Source organism: Schistocerca americana, chromosome 2 (assembly GCF_021461395.2).
Source record: "Schistocerca americana isolate TAMUIC-IGC-003095 chromosome 2, iqSchAmer2.1, whole genome shotgun sequence".
NCBI classification, from domain to species: domain Eukaryota; kingdom Metazoa; phylum Arthropoda; class Insecta; order Orthoptera; family Acrididae; genus Schistocerca; species Schistocerca americana.
The window spans coordinates 555,516,342-555,535,222 of record NC_060120.1 but is presented as its reverse complement, the minus strand read 5'-3'; the positions used below and the strand labels follow the sequence as shown (position 1 = coordinate 555,535,222).

General features: G+C 43.5%; 1 protein-coding gene across 2 annotated transcripts in view; it reads left to right on the top strand.

The window, feature by feature from the left end:
* The window catches only part of LOC124594412 (protein FAM43A), a 623,045-nt gene that overhangs the window by 120,488 nt on the left and 483,676 nt on the right, over nt 1-18,881 (top strand). The window lies entirely within an intron of this gene.

The following is an 18,881-nucleotide window of genomic DNA, read 5'->3' as shown; positions in this document are numbered from 1 at the left end:
GTGCATGCCAGTCACGTAATTGAGAAAACACTATGCGGCTCTCGGTGTTCCTGCTTTTAGAGAGAGACAAACAGATCATGAGGTAGACTCATGTTGTAAGAACGTTCACATCCACAAACAATCGATGCGGGTATGTGTTTAATACGTTCATTGAATCCACTGTCCACTGTAAATTGTTGCTGCGTACGGGAAGACTTTGTCAACTCAGTTCCTGAGGGACTGTACGTCGAATTGGTGACAAGTCTGCCATGTTCCGATGACTGCTTGCCTACCATGATACTTGTGCACCCGCGAAGTATCGTGTTGGAATACAATGCAGTGGTGTGTTAAATGAAATACCTACACCCCACTGGCGTAGAGCCTAGAAATAGTCCAAAATGAATGCCGAATTAGTACGTGAATTGTCATAGACTCAGTCTATAATGGATGCATAAGTATTGCTCGTAGTCAGGTTATTGGAAAATTCTTACCTTGTGCTACAGTGAGGGCCGCGTGTTGGTAGGTGGCTGCTATATCTCTGCTTACAATCTGCTACTGGTATAATACTGCAAAGGGGTCATTACTGTTGGTCGGTTTAACTGCCAATCGTTGGGAGTTGTCTTAGAAGTACTGCTCTTCGAATACATTCAGGACTTCTGTATCATGGTGACATGTTTTCTATCTTTCAGATGCTTTTTTAACACCACAGCACTTACGAGAGCAAGGAAAAAATCCCTTGGTCTGATAGCGTGTTAGGAAAATGAATGCACTTTGTGTCAAGTTTTTCCGTGTTTGTAGTGCGTTTTAGAACTATTGTAATTGTTATTTCGTCTCTTGCGTTAAGCAGTGAATTCACATCTCGTTTTCAGTAAAAAAATCCCCATATTAGCGATATTTTTCATAAACTAGCGAGAACCTTGAGGAGAAGTTCGTTTCCACATTTGCCAATGGACAGCACGCAATCCATGCGGCACCCATGTAGAACAATTTTTCTCAGAGTTATTTCTTTATGCAAAATGAACTTCATCATTTCTTTTCTATGACTGTGATGTCAGCCCTGTCATACTCCTTTAATAGGTCAGTAGATTATTGTTCACTTTCTCGGTGTTCTCATTTCTAGCTGTGGCTTTAGGACGTCCTCCACGTGGATGACCTAATTCGATTTATTAACTGTCGAAAGCGAAGCCACGCTCTTCTAATAAATCTTCGCCAACTTTAGACAGTCTCCGTCGATTTATCCGTCTCAACGGAACACGGGGAGGTCTATTTTAGTAGTCCATACAAGTAACAATAATCTGCAGGTCAAGTTGACACTTGACGAACCTTATTTTTACGTTATGTACAACCATGGTAAATGCAGAATTTCATTCTAATTAACGACGAAAACATTTCCCTATGCCGTACTACAGGTTGGTTTGTTGACGTAATATTTGACTAACTGACCTATGGAGTAAAGTAGTCCAGGGCTTGTACAGTACATTTCTTTCAGGCTTCAGTACTCATACATCTGTGAATTGAAGCCTTCTTTGTGTTAAGCTCTCATGGTAGGTAGCTCGTACGTAAAATCTTTGTGTACTGTATTTGTCGGGAAGCAGCAAGCTCAGAGGTGCAGTAAATTTTCGTTGAGAGGTTGGTCGGGAGATCTGATAGTGATCATTTAGAGTCAAAGAACTGTGGACGTCGATTACAACAATCTAATTAGAAGTGATATTTACGTAGTTTTTGTGCAGTTGTTCTCCACTTTCTCCCATATTTATTCAGTTAGCTTACCGGTTTTGACTGACTGTACCACCTTGAGTAATAGTTGTCAGATGTAGATATAGCTTGTGGGGTAATTATTGTGAGTTTTGTGTGATTCTCACCTATAAATTTATAAATTACACCAAATGGACGATAATGTGTGGCGCTGTTAATTATATTGGTGAACAGCCTATCTTCACAACTCGGTTCTCAGAATTAAGTACATTCTGGCCTTTTTAAAAGTGAAATAACGTTGATATTTTCATTATCAGAATGAAACTATTATTATTATTCTTTAATATTCGCAACCGTTCATCAATTGTTCCTGAAACATGTTTATCATGTGGATAAGAATAAGTGTTGCTCTTCTTTTGCAACTAAGTTTCTCTTGTTGTTTTCAGTCAAACATGCTCCACATATTCGTCTTAGACATCCTAGTGCTTTTGTGTCTTGTATTCTTTTTGTACACCACTTGACCCTTTGGTAAGCAGTAGATGAACACGAAGTTTTCAATTAACTGGATGTGATTGTTAGCCATGTTACTGACTATAAGCTTGCTCGCTAAGCACAGAGCAAGTTAAAATATTGTGTGTATGTGGTAAACCGAGACGAATAGAAATCAAAAAGTAATCTCCAGTCGACAAGCCAGTAAAATTAATAAAATTTGTTTGTGATAATAAAGATTTTATATTGAGATGAGGGGAGGCAAGGGGAGCGGTCGCATGTGGTCTTAGTTCCACTTTCTTGCACTTTCTACTTTCTCTTCAATTAAGAGAACTATAACTGGTACCATAAGATAATGAACGATTCACCTAAGGCAAGATATCAGCACTTCGACGGAGAGGGGGGAAAAGTGAGGTCATAGTGAGTCTTGTTCGGATTAAACGAGATGCGTTAGTGGCTGATATCCGTAACTTCGGCCACCTGAATTTCGTACGGCATTTGGTTGGTTTCAGCGTCCACGCCTCAATGCAACAAAGGAAATGCAGTGAATGTTAAAAGCTGATTTGTACATGTTTTAAACATCCTATGCTGGCATAATCAACGATTTCTTAAGGCAGTCGATTCTGTTCCGAAATCTCGTGTTTCACTGGCGAAAAGATGTAATGTTTGACAGTGTCCTAATATAAGGTCTACAGATTGGTTAGAAACAGTTTGAAAAACTAGTAAAAGGGTGATCCACAGCAGGTTATGCAGAGGAATAATTATCAATAAAAATATCCGATTCGTCGCTTTATGGTTAATTAGCATTGAAGTTAGCCAATCAGGCCGTTGTGCATCCAAATTCAAGCGGCCCGCCAGATATGGTGTCTCCAAACGTGTCCTTGTTTGATTTCCATAAACCAAACAAGAGAACTAATGACAAATTGAACGTGGGACGATAGCAAGGACCGAATCCGAGCCAAAGGCTGAGCAGCCTCCTGGGCCATCCTCCACGCTATGAGAATAGCTGACACTAATTGTATCAGACTGGCCGCTTGAATTATAGTGCGCAACTGCCAAATTCGCTAACTTCAATGTTAATTAACTCGGAAAAGACGCAACGTATGGAATTTTTCTTCAGTAATTACTTTCCAGCACAACCTACCATACAAAGCCCTTACAAATTTTTTAGACTGTTTCAGACTACCCTATATAATTCCAACACTGGAGGTATATATAGCTTTAAATCGGTTGGACGTACACTTGGATTTCAAAGCAAGTAGAATTAAAACTTTTCGTTGTTACTGTAGTACATTTTTCTAGTGGGATTTGTCACACAACAGCTCACAGTCCAACAAACCGATAGTGTTAAATTGATAGTGCGTGCCTGACTTTGCCGTGACTTCGCCAAAATTTCACCTGTCTTTGGGTCTACATCTACATCCATACTCAGCAAGTTACCTGACGGTGTGTGGCGAAGGGTAACTTGAGTACCTATATCGGTTCTCCCTTCTATTCCAGTCCCGTATTATTCGTGGAAAGAAGGATTGTCGGTATGCCTCTGTGTGGGCTCTAATCTCTCTGATTTTACCCTCATCGTCTCTTCGCGAGGTATACGTTGGAGGGAGCAATATACTGCTTGACTCCTCGGTGAAAGTATGTTCTCGAAACTTCAACAAAAGCCCGTACCGAGCTACTGAGCGTCTCTCCTGCAGAGTCTTCCACTGGAGTTTATCTATCACCTTCGTAACGCTTTCGCGATTACTAAATGATCCTGTAACGAAGCGCGCTGCTCTCCGTTGGATCTTTTCTATCTCTTCTATCAATCCTATCTGGTACTGCTGAGCAGTATTCAAGCAGTCGGCGAACAAGCGTACTGTAACATATTTCCTTTGTTTTAGGATTGCATTTCTTTAGGAATCTCAGTCTGGCATCTGCTTTACCGACGATCAACTTTATACGATCATTCCATTTTAAATCACTCCTAATGCCTACTCCCAGATGATTCATGGTATTAACTGCTTCCAGTTGCTGACCTATATTGTAGCTAAACGATAAGGGGTCTTTCTTTCTATGTATTCGCAGCACATTACACTACGCAGTAACTTGTTTCCCGTTTCTCTGAAACCAAAATGAGCGATAACGTACTCTCACGATTATGTAGGCTCGTTGTGAATCTCCTGAACAGCAGACGCTCAGGTCGTCGATTCCCACAGGGCTGTGGTGTCGCCCGGCCTCATGTCCTTCACGTGTGCCAGAGGACAGCAGTCACCGGCGAGGCAGGAAGGGCAATTTTGACGTTCTCAGGCGCTGGCAAGGATTTTCGCACGGGCCTTCCATCAGGCGACTTGTTAAAGAGCACCAGCGTGGGAAAGTCTTCTGCCCTTTCTTACTGTGCATTCTGTTTTTGGAAACAAAACAAGAAAAAAAATTTGTCACATACAGAGGCCCGTGGAAAATGATTTAGTGATATAACCACGGAGCTTAGAGGTACACACATGGTATGTAAAATAAAACACGCAAGCTTGAGGTAGCCATTGTCACATGAGGTCACACAGGATTCGTGCCAGTAAGATTACTTTACTCGATGCACACGGGGGGACATCAATCCTTTTCACAGTGACATAAATTTTAGAAGCTCGACACAACCGGTGACAATGAGTAGTTGAAACAGCCATGAGAAGCATATACTGTTTTACTGAGGTGCGTGTTATGGCTTGTGAATTGCAATATAAAACGTAAAAACTACACTACTGGCCACTAAAATTGTTACAAGAAGAAGAAATGCAGATGATAAACGGGTATTCATCGGACAAATATATTATACTAGAACTGACATGTGATTACATTTTCACGCAATTTGGGTGCTTAGATCCTGAAAAATCAGTACCCAGAACAGACACCTCTAGCCATAATAACGACCTTGATACGCCTGGGCATTGAGTCAAACAGACCTTGGATGGCGTGTACAGGTACAGCAGCCCAAGCGCCTTCGACACGATACCACAGTTCATAAAGTGTAGTTGCTCGGCCACCATCGACCAGACGTTTTCAATAGGTGAGAGATCTGGAGAACGTGCTGGCCAGGGCAGCAGTAGAACATTTTCTGTGCCCAGAAAGGCCCGTACAGACCTGCAACATGCGGTCGTGCATTATCCTGCTGAAACGTACGGTTTCCCAGGGATCGAATGAAGAGTAGAGCCACGAGTCGTAACACATCTGAAATGGAACGTCCGCTGTTCAGAGTGCCGTCAATGCGAACAAGAGGTGACCAAGAAGAGTAACCAATGGCACCCCATACCATCACGCCGGGTGATACGCCAGTATGGTGATGACGAATACACGTTTCCAATGTGCGTTCACCGCGATGTCGCCACACACGGATGCGACCATCATGATGCTGTAAACAGAACCTGGATACATCCGAAAAAATGACGTTTTGCCATTCGTGCACCCAGGTTCGTCGTTGAGTACACCATCGCAGGCGCTCCTGTCTGTGATGCAACGTCAAGGGTAACTGCAGCCATTGTCTCCGAGTTGATAGTTCATGCTGCTGAAACGTCGTCGAACTGTTCGTGCAGATGGTTGTTGTCTTGCAAACGTCCTCATCTGCTGACTCAGGGATCGAGACGTGGCTGCACGATCCGTTACAGCCATGCGGATAAGATGCCTGTCATCTCGACTGCTAGTGATACGAGGCCGTTGGGATCCAGCACGGCATTCCGTATTACCCTCCTGAACCCACCGATGCCATATTCTGTTAACAGTCATTGGATCTCGACCAACGCGAGCAGCAATGTCGCGATACGATAAGCCGCAATCGCGATAGGCTACAATCCGACCTTTATCAAAGTCGGAAACGTGATGGTACGCATTTCTCCTCCATACACGAGGCATCACAACGTTTCACCAGCGAACGCCGGTCAACTGCTGTTTGTGCATGAGAAATCGGTTGGAAACTTTCATGTCAGCACGTTGTAGGTGTCGCCACTGGCGCCAAACTTGTGTGAATGCTCTGAAAAGTTAATCATTTGGATATCACAGCATCTTCTTTCTGTCGGTTAAATTTCGCGTCTGTAGCACGTCATATTCGTGGTGTAGCAATTATAATGGCCAGTAGTGTAAATTTCAGAAGCGATCGTAATCGGAAAAAAACAGTAAATAGTCGTAGCCCTCTGTGTCGTTCGGCTTGACTTGAATCTTGGTGGCTCGTGCTTCGACTGGTTGCATAAAAACTGCATTACTATTAAAACCGAGCGATAAGCTGCGAACAAAGGCGACGCCTGATAACGTGGCGGGGCTAGTTCTTGGTGTGTGGTCGGTCCTCCCAGGCAGGCGGTTACGCGGCAGAAGGCTCAGCAGACGGCTGCTGCGGTCGGGTTGACCTCGAGACAGGCGACACGCGATCCCTGGTCCCTGATTTGGTGTGCGCCTAAGGGACTGGCATTGCAGAGCCCAGAGCCATTAGACTCTGCATTACAAGCGAGACATACTTGGACACACAGCAGAAAGATGTGTTCCTGTTCACTGACGCATTAATTGTGGTAGCAAACTGTGCCGGGCGATCTACGCAGTCCTGAACTACACTGAAGCGCCAAAGGAACTGGTATAGGCATGCGTATTCGAATACAGAGGTATGTAAACAGGCAGAATACGGCGCTGCCGTCGGTAACGCCTATGTAAGGCAACAGGTGTCTGGCGCAGTTGTTAGATCGGTTACTGCTTCTACAATGGCAGGTCATAAAGATTTTAAGTGAGTTTGAACGTGGTGCTACAGTCGGCGCACGAGCGATGGAACTCAGCGTCTCCGAGGTAGCCATGAAGTGGTGATTTCCTGTTCGACCCTTTCACGACTGTACCGTGAATATCAGAAACCCGGTAAAATCATCGAATCTCCGACATCGCTACGGCCGGAAAAAGATCCTGCAAGAACGGGACCAACGGCGACTGAAGAGAATCGTTCAACGCGACAGAAGTGGCCGCAAATTTCTGCATATTTCAATGCTGGACCATCAACAGGTGTCAGCGTGCGAACCATTCAACGAAACGTCATCGATATGGGTTTTCTGAGCCGAAGGCCCACTCGTGTACCCTTGATGACTGCACGACACAACGCTTTACGCACCGCCTGGGCCCGTCAACACCGACATTGGACTGTTGATGACTGGAAACACGTATCCTGGTCGGACGAGTCTCATTTGAAATTGCTACGAGCGTGTGGACGTGTACGAGTATGGAGACAACTTCACGAATCCATGGATTTTGCATGTCGGCAGGGAACTGTGCAAGCTGGTGGAGGCTCTGTAAAGGTGTGGGACATGTGCAATTGGAGTGATATGGGACTCATGATACGTCTAGATACAACTCTTGATAGGTGACTCGTACGTAAGCACCCTGTCTGATCACCTGCATCCATTCACGTCCACTGTGCATTCCGTCGGACTTGGGCAATTCCAGCAGGAAAATGCGATACCCTTCATGTCCAGATCTGCTACAGAGTGGCTCTTGGAACACACTTCTGAGTTTCTTCCGCTGGCCACCAAGCAGGAACATTATTGATCATATCTGGCATGCCTCGCAACGTGCTGTTCAGAAGAGATCGCCACTCCGTGGTACTCTTATGGCTTTATGGACAGCTCTGCGGGATTGATGGTGTCAATTGCCTCCAGCACTCCTTCAGACATTATTGGAGTCCATGCCACGTCATGTTGCGGCACTTCTGCGTGCTCGCGGGGGCCCTAAACGATATTAGGCAGTTGTACCAGTTTCTTTGGCTCTTCAGTGTACTTCAGTGGGTCATAATTTCCTCTGAAACTTCGTAGAAAGTTGCTTCAATGATCTCAGTAACCCTGGGAGATTAAAAAGTATCGCCCGTTCTTGGCACGTTAATTGTTGTTTCTGCGCATGAGGTTCTTTGTCCGTTATAATGCCGCTCTTGCTCCGCTTGTGTTGGTTGCTTCGTTCGTAGCCTCGTCGGACACGGTTTGTGAAGTCTTGAGTCCGCTTGCTTAGCTGAGTGGTAACGTGTTTGCCTATAATGCCGCGGGCCCGAGTTCGATTCCCGGCCGGGTTGGAGATTTTCTCTGTCGGTGGACTGAGTGTTTTGTTGTCCACATCATCATCACCGACACGCAAGTCGCCCAGTGTGGCGTCACCTGAAATAAGACTTCCAACCCGGGGCCGAACTTACGCGGATGGGGCCTCCCGGCCAAAACTGCCACACAATTATTTTTATTTATTTATTTATTTTTTCTTTTGTGGAGCCTGAGAGAGTGTGTAGTTCGTGACGCGCGAGCAAGCAAGTTAGTGATTCGATTAAAGTCGTTAGCTGGCAGAAACACGTGGTACACACTTTCAGAGCGGGTTTGTACTGTGAAAACATGTAGGAAGACATGTATGTATCTTATATAAATTGAAGGTGGAGGGGGGAGGAAGGAAAGGAAAGTGACTAGTGATTTGATTGGCATCGAGACTTATCGCGGAATCAGCGGCAGCGAGTGAAATTGTGTGCCAGACCGGGATTCGAACACAGGATCTCCTGTTTACTAGGAAGTAGCTTTAATCACTTGCGCCATCCGCACACAGTGTTTATTCCAAATGCGCGGTCTATCTCGCACGCTTCTCGGCCGACTCTCATTTCCACGTAACGCCACCTGTTCGCAGTATCTATGTCCCGCATGCTAGCTACTCGGAGATTACCGCAGGAGATCAAATGTACTCGTGCATCCGCACTGAAGGAGGTCGATTCGTTGTCCACCGAGGTGCTGCAGTCCGGAACCGCGGGACTGTTACGGTCGCAGGTCCGAATCCTGCCTCGGACATGGGTGTGTGAGATGTCCTTAGGTTAGTTAGGTTTAAGTAGTTCTAAGTTCTAGGGGACTTATGACCTAAGATGTTGAGTCCCATAGTGCTCAGAGCCATTTGAACCACTTGAACCACCGAGGGGAATCAATTATATATGAATGCGTAGTTTCCTTTTGGACGTATTATCCAACGAAAGATCACCGCATGATGAAAAGTCTGGAGTGTGCTAGGCGGTGTCAGCTTCCAGGATTGTTGTCACAATTTTCTTCTGATACGACCGTAGTCACTACAGTTTATATGGGCATCTTCCATAAATTTGTAGAGCACCTGGACGCCGCCGAACTCACAGAATATTATTTCCAACAAGACTGAGCCACGTGTCACACGTCTAAAGCCTCCATGCAAATAATAACCAGTTTCATCGGTGACCGAATAAATTCAAAAAATTTGCGTCCTCTGCCGATCACCTGACCTAACTCCCCCTCAGACTTTTTTTCTTTTTTGTACAGATGGAATCGGTGATATCATACTGCGTGAAGAGTTTGACAGAGCACTAAATGACCTAAGTCGAAAGAAGGCCCCAGGAGTTGACAACATTGCATTAAAACTACTCTACCATCTGGCGAGCAAGATGTATGAGACAGGCGAAATACCCTCAGACTTCAAGAAGAATATAATTATTCCGATCCCAAAAAAAGCAGGTGTTGACAGATGTGAAAATTATCGAACTATCAGTTTAATAAGTCACGGCTGCAAAAAACTAACACGAATCGTTTACAGACGAATGGAAAAACTGGTAGAAGCCGACCTCGGGGAAGATCGGTTTGCATTTCGTATTTAACATTAAACGCATGCCACTCTATGAAGTGTTTGACGCACTATTGCAGGATTTTATCTGTGGATGGAGTCTGTGTCAGTAATGATATTTAAAAAAATGCGGTGGTCTTGGCGGTGTTAATTTGAATAAAACACTGAGTTTACTCTGGTAAGGCGATGAATAAATTTCTGGATCTCGGGCCAGAGCTTTGGGTTTATGTCCACGATCTATCAGCGTCCTTTTGGCTCGCCCGCACGGGGGTTCTATGGCGTCGATTTGTCACGTGCCGTCCGTCGATGATGGAGCTACAAGTGAGGTATTGCGTGCGTTAGACGGACTGGCGCGGCCAGATATTCCGGCACTTGGCATCCATAAATTTCACGTTATTCACCTTTGCAATTGAGAGGAGTTTCAGCATTTTTATGGACGAGGATTTGACTCATCGTGAATGGCTCGCCTGGAAGTCAAGTGACGATATTTTTTTACCTGTTCGGCTCAAGTTGGAGAGTTCTCTTTGTAGACGTTAATGAAATGAGGTTCTTGAACGACAAATGTAGAAATGGGCGAAGAAACTAAAAACACCTATCTAAAAATCCAGCGATTAATGTGGAAATACCCTTTGGTCGCAATTAAATCAACGTAAACAAATAATGGCATCGGTAAGTCCCACTTAAATTCAGTACTGCATTCAAAACTTCATTAAGAAATGAAATGAATGGATTATTAAAACTTGGCAACTAGTTTTTTGAAAGCAATGAAATAAGAAACATTCACTACAGCTTCACAATTTTCTTGAAGTAAAATACTGTAAGAGGCAGTAATATCTTGTCAAGGACATGCTTTGCATGACTAGTTCCACTGTCTGCACCAACATTGTGTCCCAATTGCTGCCGTCTATGCACAGGGATTCCCAGGAGGAATGGTCAGCATTCAGGGATATAACAGGAACGATCATTCGAAGCAAAAGAGTCTTGTAAATATGGGCTCTTAAATGTATACCTGAGGAGTTATGAGCACTCGTTCGGTGGGAGAGATGTGTTTCACAGCAGCGAAGATGAGTAAGTGCTCATAACTCTTAAAGTGCGCACTTTAGAGGCCATGTTTACTGTACATTCTTTTTCTTACTTTGGTCCATACTACCACGTCATGAAATGTGGAAAGCAAAGAGCTCGCAGTAGAAGAAATTCGTTTCACAGTATCGAAAACGAAGTAGTGTTCATAGTTCTCAAGGTATGCGTTTTAGAATCCATGTTCACTGGACTTTCTTTGCTTCGAATGATCGTTCCTGTCATATCCCTAAATACTGACCACTCCTCCTGGGACAGCCGGTATAAATACTTCCAATTGTAGCACCTTCATAGTCCCAAATAAGCGCCACGCTTTGTATCTCATGTTTCAAACAGCTCTGGACCACGTAACTGCTCGCGGAAAACTGTAATAATTTCAGAAGGCAACATATCGCACCCTAGCAAGAACAATGACACAACTCAAAAATGCAGTTCTTGAGAAAAATAGACTTAATTAATTCTGTAAAGCTTATCTGAAATAATAAAAACGCCCTTTAAATTTCAAGTAAGTAGTTTTGGCAGTAAGTTAGATTATAGTCTATACAACAGTAAAACGGACAAGTAAATCTGTACTCGAATGTGGGGTGTTATCAGGTAATTATTAATTCTTTGAGTTGCCACTTTCCTTGATTTTCTAAATTTTTTTAATGACCTCTCGTCTAATATTTTTGCCACTTTTCCGCCCCAAATAATATACTTTTTATCTGTAATATAATACAACATTCTAACCTACATTACACAAAATAAAATATGAAAAACAAATTAAAGTTATTGTACTATAAAAATACAAAATCCAGAATTGTAATTTATGAAACTTAATTTAACAAGGAACATCAGTTAGGTACGATTCAAGGATCACAATTTACGAAAACATAGAATCATAAGTGGACTTATGTAATGCAGGAATACTTACCGCCGAGAAGAGAGTTTCAATATGAACATTCTTTATAGCAGAAATTTCCATTTTTTTCTTGTGCGCTGCAACGCACGAAATTTCGTAATATTTACAACAGCTGTAATGGCCAAAACTGTGTCTGTTCCTTCTGAAACGCAAGTGGAAAGGACATTTTAATGTTATATGCAGACACTATATAAACACAGACATTGTAATAATCAGTGATACTGAAAATTGCATTCAAATTACCAACGCACGAAAAGTTTGACAACTTCGGATTTGTAGCTTTCCCATGCACAAGTGTCAGTAGCAAAGCTGAAGTGATACGGTTCCTGCTGTGGCGAATCATGAAGTAGCCTACAACAAAACTGACACGAGTGCCCTGAAACGGAAAAATAACGAGCTACAAATGTGAAGTTCAAAATGGCTCTGAGCAGTATGGGAATTAACATCTATGGTCATCAGTCCCTAGAACTCAGAACTACTTAAGCCTAACTAACCTAACGACATCACACAACACCCAGTCATCACGAGGCAGAGAAAATCCCTGACCCCGCCGGGAATCGAACCCGGGAACCCGGGCGCGGGAAGCGTGAACGCTACCGCACGACCACGAGCTGCGGACCAAATGTGAAATTTCCTGCACGTTGGAGCAGTGACAAAAACAAAAAATTGCCGATTTTTGACTTTAGTCACTTTTCTTGCCGGCATGCGATGCGTTAATGTTCGTTCAAATAAAGTGGTTTTTCTAAGAAAAACATCGAAATTGACACTCCTAAAGGGAAAAGCCATCGTGCGGAAATCAAAACGGTCCAGCAGTTTTAGGTAAACGAGAGAGCGAAATGAATGCTATGTCGCAATGCCGCTTCCCATTTGTTCGTGTGTGCGCGCTCGCTCTCTCTCTCTCTCTCTCTCTCTCTCTCTCTCTCTCTCTCTCTCTCTCTCTCTCTGGAGAAGGAAAGAAGCGATTATTGCCGATGAGGAGAAGTTCAGGCCACTGCAATTCTATGGCACAGTGCCGAGTGTGGCTATGTTCACTGGCCTCTAGTGACTGCCACTCAGCGCAAAGAGAGAGAGAGAGAGAGAGAGAGAGAGAGAGAGAGAGAGAGAGAGAACTTCACTGTCTTACGTGACAGACTGAAGTTCAACATGCATTCTGCTCATACCCCTATGTCTCTGCGTAATTTTTCTACAACTTCCTTCTTCCCGGTTGTTTCTCCTGTTCTCTTTCCGCTTAATCGAGATCTCACGCTGAGGCCTCTGTTTACCTCCAAGCTATGTTTGTAGTTGGGTAGTACTTTTGACAGCAAAGAAACCTACTGGTGTTGGAAATCTCATACCCCATTTCCGATTAACGTATGCTAGGTTCTGTCTGACAACCTGCGTAAATTTTTGTCGCTTTCTCTGGCAAACAAATGTAGAGCCAGTCCGATATTTGCCCAACTAGAGTTTGAAAAGTCGCCTAGACACGATTGCGTAATTAGCTGCTCACATCCAATGACACATTTCTGTGTTGTCAGCATTACGCTGCCGGGCAGATACAACATTTGATGCACAATCATAGCAATGAGTTATTGCAAAGATTCTGTACGCGCTACATTTGTTTGTTTTACCATCGTCACAGAACATTGTAATCTGCCACTAATACTTAACGTATTTTCTGTCCAAAAGTTCCTCTCCGCAGCACACTTCGCGAAGGTTTCATTCTCGATTTGAGCACATAACTCGAAGTGCCCGCCTCGTTCTTTCCGTAACTTTATATCGTGCTCTGATTCAATGCGTCAGAGGATGCATAATTTTTTGTAACATGGGTTCTAATCTGTTAGTCAAAAGATGTGGTGTCTGTATCTGAAGTAGCAGAGAAGCACTGGCGCCAACTAGAGAGCGCAGAATCTCAGAGCGACCACAGTATTTTGCAGACACCAAACCAACGGGAAAACCGTAAACCTAGATTCAGTGTCCCCATTAGTATATACACCAAATTTATTCCGCGAATGACTATTTGGAGGCATTCATTCAATTCACTGTAACGAAGCAATTGCTTGCCTGGCATGTCCATGGCAGCAGGATATTGCCATATACTAAAGTCAGATAAGTGCAACATTGGATTCACGTAGCGTCAGATTTTGTTTAATGGCGGTAAGTTCCACATTAGTTAGCGAAGCAGCGCAGGTGCAACATGTTTCTAAGCATCATAGAGAAGCCAGTGAACGCTACTAATGTACGTGTGGCGCTTTGCGATGCTGCCCGTTATTTTCAGTGCACATGTTTGTTTTGCCTAAAGATTGTGGAAAATTAGATCTTGTAAAATGAGTGTTGCTGCTGCGTTGTCTGGGAAGTCGCCTGTTGAAATCTAACATTGTATTCTAAAAGTAAGTGCCGTGGTGAGGATCATTTCGTAGCGGTACGGTCTTACTCTGACGTACTGTTCCGTAAGGATCATGATTTTTCAGTGGGACCTACACTCACACAAAAACGAATAGGCGAGCTGTGTGATAAATTGAAGTCTTCCAAGATGATAATTTCCCTGCCCGTGTGAATGATTTAACGTGTGTGAAGATGAAATAACACGTCTTTCTTCGCTTCCACAATATTCGTATTAGAATGTTCTAGTGCCGCTGCTGAATAGATTATGAAAACAATTACGAGTATGCGTCAGTATCTCACTAGCAACTCGACAGGAGTTTTCGAGAGGATGTGACAATTCCTTCTTTGACGATGTCAATTTTGTGGTAATATTGGAGCAGGAATTGTGAGCATTTGACATAAAAGAAATCATTTGGGGAAAAAAGATGATGCAAATTTTTTTTCCCGCCATTGTGATAATTTTCCAGTACTTATCTACGGTACCTGTTAGAATGAAAGTTTAGTCATGGTCTGTGTTCACAATCAAAAATGAAAACATCTGACACTTTTATTTCAGTATTAGCAACATTCCACCTTACAGTACCACATGTCACAATCTTACTACAGTGTTTCTGCAGTACAGCTAATTATCTTAAGAGATTGATGGCGTTACGATATTTCAGCTAATTTTAAATAATAGTCAAGCTTTACCTAGTAAGCATAACAGAAAATTCGCTTCCAACGTAACCATCCAAGGATGGCATTTAAAGTTTGTTTACATCTACATGATTACTCTGCAATTCACATTTAAGTGCTTGGCAGAGGGTTCATCGAACCATAATCATACTATCTCCCAACCATTCCACTCCTTTCTGTTCGAGCTCTGATTTCTCTTATTTTATTTTGATGATCATTCCTACCTATGTAGCCTGGGCTCAACAAAATATTTTCGCATTCGGAAGAGAAAGTTGGTGACTGTAATATCGTAAATAGATCTCGCCGCGACGAAAAACGTCTTTGCTTTAATGACTTTCCATCCCAACTCGCGTATCATATCTGCTACACTCTCCTCCCCTATTACGTGATAATACAAAACGACGTGCCTTTTGTGCACCCTTTCGATGTCCTCCGATGTTTAGCTTACATGTTCAAATGAAACCTTCGTCTTCAGCTAATTTAATCAATAACCGCGCGCTTTAGTATGACAAGCATGAGCTCGAGAAAGCTATTTCAAATGCAAACACTTCGCGCACTCGTCGCTCTGACTGGCTGTCGTTTTGCGACCGTAGCTCCGAACAATGATACCTCCGACTTTCTGGAGTATTTCGCTTGAGTCGATGTTCCTTACCCTGATCTGACCATTCAGGTAATTTTCTCCATCCTGTGTTATTGTTATCAGAATGGACTGACAGTTTTGGATGCTAGAATCGGCCCACCAAATACTAACTGTGAGTGTGGTGTGTGTGTGTGTGTGTGTGTGTGTGTGTGTTCGTTCATTGTTATTCAACAGAACATTTTTGTCGGTGACACTTTTCCTACATAATTCAGAAGAAAGAAACTGGTAATAAAACATGGGATATTGGAACTTCAGAAACAAACACTGATATTCCTCCTCTCCTCTCTCTCCCACTCTCATCTCTCCCTCTCCCTCTCTCTCTCCCCCTCTCTCTCCCCCCCCTCTCGCTCTCTCTCCCCTCCCTCTCTACCGCCCCCCCCTCTCTCTCTCCCCTCCCCTCCCTCTCTCCCCCCCTCTCCCTCCACCTCTCCCCCCCCCTCTCTCTCTCCCCCCTCTCTCTCCCACCCTCTCTCTCCCCCCTCTCTCTCTCTCACCCCCCCTCTCTCCTCACCCCCCCTCTCTCTCACCCCCCTCCTCTCTCACCCCCCCTCTCTCTCACCCCCCCCCTCTCCTCACCCCCCTCTCTCTCTCACCCCCCCCTCTCTCTCACCCCCCTCTCTCTCACCCCCCCTCTCTCTCACCCCCCTCTCTCTCACCCCCCTCTCTCTCACCCCCCCTCTCTCTCACCCTCCCCTCTCTCTCACCCCCCCCTCTCTCTCCTCCCTCCCCCTCCTCCTCACTCCCCTCTCCCCCTCTCTCCCTCCCCTCCCCCTCTCTCCTCCCCTCCCCTCTCTCCTCCTCCTCCCCCTCTCCCTCCCCTCCCCTCTCTCCTCCCCTCTCGCCTCTCTCCTCCCCTCCCCTCTCTCCTCCCCTCCCCTCTCTCCTCCCCTCCCCTCTCTCTCCTCCCCTCTCTCCCTCCCTCTCCTCCCCTCCCCTCTCTCCTCCCCTCCCCTCTCTCCTCCTCTCTCCCTCTCCCTCTGTGTGTCCATATGTTTGTTTGCTTCCTTGTTTTGTATGTAATTACAGCTTTGTTTTGATCGTGATGCAACTTTGAACACTTTATCTTAAAGACAAGGGAAAGATCAGTGGCCATATAAGAGTTCGCTATATGACTAAAACATATATGTATGTAATCTTGAGGGGAAAGGTTGTTACAAAAATTGTTGGTACCCAAACATCACGAAAAGTACTCGACCGATTTACTTCAAAGTTCATGGCCGATTTACTTCAAATTTCGACACTTAGATGAGACAATGAAGAAAAGCAATGTAAAGTTAAATGCCTACCGAAAGAAATATATCGTGGTAAACTGACAATAATTCCTATCACAGCGGCAATACCCATCTTGCACACACTATTTAAAAGATAGGGGAAATCCACAATTTTGAAGATACAACAATGAAATTTTGTACAAGGCTTTACTTAAAATTAACACTTCATGGAACTTAAAAATTTTATTTTCAAAAAATAATATACGTACCTTTTTCCTCAAAAACTGTTATTTCTAAGAAAAAACTCTGTTTAATCTCTTTATATATAGTAAGCTTCTCCCTTGAAGTTTTTTCAGTACATGGAATAGGAAAATTTTAATAATGTTTTTAATTATAATTCTGTAAGCATAATATAACATTTATGCAAAACTGCATGCACTTCACTCCATATCTCAGCTAACATTCAGAATTTCAAAATTTACTCTTGAGACAACATTTATTTTGTTTATACAAATAAGTATACAAAATTTCACAATTCTAGATTTCATAGATTGTGGGAAAAAGATAGTAAACTTTAAGAAACGCCATTTTTCAGGAAATGCAATTTAAAGCTCAACCTCACGTTTTTTCTTATGTTGTCTCGTCAGAACGTTCCAGATTTGTTCTCAGGGTCCTCTTTCCCTTCAAGGCCTCCCTTCTGGTTTCATGTTTCCTGCCTTCTTTCCTTTACCAACTCTTCAACTGACTTTTCAGCTGCAGAGAGGCACTGTAAATCTATTTTTCTCAAGATGTCTCGAGTGAAATTTCCTACCTTACACACCATTTTCTGTAGTAAGGTCATCGTCCCTATGTTCTCATCATTAAATATAACAATCTCATCATAAGTTCCAATTTTGATACGAATAGCAGATTACAATACGGTTTTAGAGAATCGTTTAGAGAAGAGACTCATTTGGATTCTGAGTTTTGCCGTGAATTAACTTCATTAGAAGTTCAGGATCGCCCAGAAACGTGTAAGCTGGCTTGACAGAATCCAGAATACAGTTTGGAAGCCTCTCCTTGTGATCGTAGGAGTTGTTATCCCTCTGAACCAGTAGATATTTCCACCAGCTGATGTGGCCCGGATGGAGAATGGGATGTTCGTTTGTTGACACCACTTGGAAATGTGAAGCTCATACTGCATTTTTCATGTCGCTTGCACTGCGTAGGTTCTCGCGTAATTGAGTGATGAAAGAATCGAACACTTGCGCAAGTCTCCGTTTGTAACACAGGCAGAAGAAGAAATGCTTCTTCATAAGCAAAGCAGCTGGTTTTTTATTGTTTCTAAGATAAGTAACAGTGTCACAGCCAACCAGCGTGGCCGAGCGGTTCTAGGCACTACAGTCTGGAACCGTGAGACCGCTGTGGTCGCAGGTTCGAATCCTGCCTCGGTCATGGATGTGTGATGTCCTTAGGTTAGTTAGGTTTAAGTAGTTCTAAGTTCTAGGGGACTGATGACCTCAGAAGTTAAGTGCCATACTGCTCAGAGCCATTTGAACAGAGTCACAGATGACCAATAAAACCAAACAGTATATATCACAGCTTTCTAAATGTGTACCATGCAAGTTTGCTGAAAAGTAATCCACGAAATCGTTGTTAACCCTTTGACCGTCACATTTAGAAAAAAAATGGGGAAATTTTTTTTGTGACGAATATTTACTGTATATGTTGCACATATGCCATATCCATTGCAAAAGTTATTTGAAGCTATTGGTTAATAAATAAAATAATTATTCCAAATGGCATCATTAGAAATTACATAATAGTTGCTCAAAAAATGCATACATAACTGTTTTGTAAACTTACCGTATTTCTTTTCAAATGGCTCTAAGCACTATGGGACTCAACTTCTGAAGTCATCAGTCCCCTAGAACTTAGAACTACTTAAGCCTAACTAACCTAAGGACATCACACACATCCATGCCCGAGGCAGGATTCGAACCTGCGACCATAGCGGTCGCGCGGTTCCAGACTGAGGCGCCTAGAACCGCTCGGCCACTTCGGCTGGCCGTATTTATTTCCCTTGCCCATGAGGAACTACGTAAAGTTGGTTCCATAACCAAGAATTCCACTATACACAGAATAAAACTAAACACAAGTTATTGTTCACTCACAAATGCAGTAGCACTAACTCACGACATTTTTCTGTTCTGCACGTCAAAGAAACGGCGAGTCACGAAAGCAAACGCCACTGTGATCTGTTGGCCAAACTTGGAACTACGTG